At 40.0% G+C, this 872-nt stretch overlaps 1 protein-coding gene across 1 annotated transcript in view; it reads right to left on the bottom strand.

Moving 5' to 3' along the window:
- The window catches only part of LOC106871738 (3-oxoacyl-[acyl-carrier-protein] reductase FabG), a 59606-nt gene that overhangs the window by 22462 nt on the left and 36272 nt on the right, over nucleotides 1-872 (bottom strand). The gene's annotated exons all lie outside the window — the stretch shown is intronic.

The raw sequence follows: 872 nt of genomic DNA, 5'->3' as shown, positions 1-872 counted from the left end.
TTTCTGTATTATTTCATATTTTTTGTAAATACCCCAAACGTTTTGCGATGTTCTTTTTCCATCGTTGTCCCCACTTTTGTTTGTTTTTTTTTCTGCTTTGTTTTTCGCCCCCCTCGAAAAGAAAAACTCTACATTTGTATTTTGTCCCCTCTATGTTGAGCCCTGTGTGGCTAATAAAGAAACATATCTATCTATTTATCTATCTATCTATCTATCTATCTTTTTTTTTTCTTCCCACGATCCCTCTTGATCGAAATCCCCACCTTTTTTTTCCGCGATCCCTTTTGATCGAAATTATCCCCCCCCCCAAGAAAAGCTCTACTTTGTAATTTGTCCATTTTCTGTATTTAGCCCTGTGTGGCTATAATAAAAAGATATCTATCTATCTATCTATCTATCTATCTATCTATCTACCTGTATGTATGCATGTATGTACGTATGAATATTTTTGTTTGGTTGTTTGTTTGTTTGTTGTTTGTTTCTGTGCGCGTGTGTGTGTGTCTGCGTGTGCGTGCTTTTGTAGATACACACATGGACATTATAAATACCTATTATTTGTCTGAATTATGAATCGCACTGAAAAGAATTCCAGATCTCTGATTGGGAAGCAAAAGAGAAACGGTTACAGGGTGGATCGGCGATAGAAAATACGAGTAGCAGGACAGGTTATAGCGGTAGTGGTGGAAGTGGGAAATATAGCTTCATGGCAGATCTGCCTACTTAGTTAAGTCATTGATTATCATCGGTCGACACTGCAATCATCGCCAACCACGCAACACCACTCCCTTCCTTAGCAACCGGGTCTCTGCGGCGTAGAGAGAGAGGGAGAGAGAGAGGGAGAGAGAGAGGGAGAGAGAGAGGGAGAGAGAGAG

The sequence above is a fragment of the Octopus bimaculoides genome, chromosome 2 (genome assembly GCF_001194135.2).
Source record: "Octopus bimaculoides isolate UCB-OBI-ISO-001 chromosome 2, ASM119413v2, whole genome shotgun sequence".
Taxonomy (NCBI): domain Eukaryota; kingdom Metazoa; phylum Mollusca; class Cephalopoda; order Octopoda; family Octopodidae; genus Octopus; species Octopus bimaculoides.
This window is presented reverse-complemented; position numbering and strand designations above follow the sequence as displayed.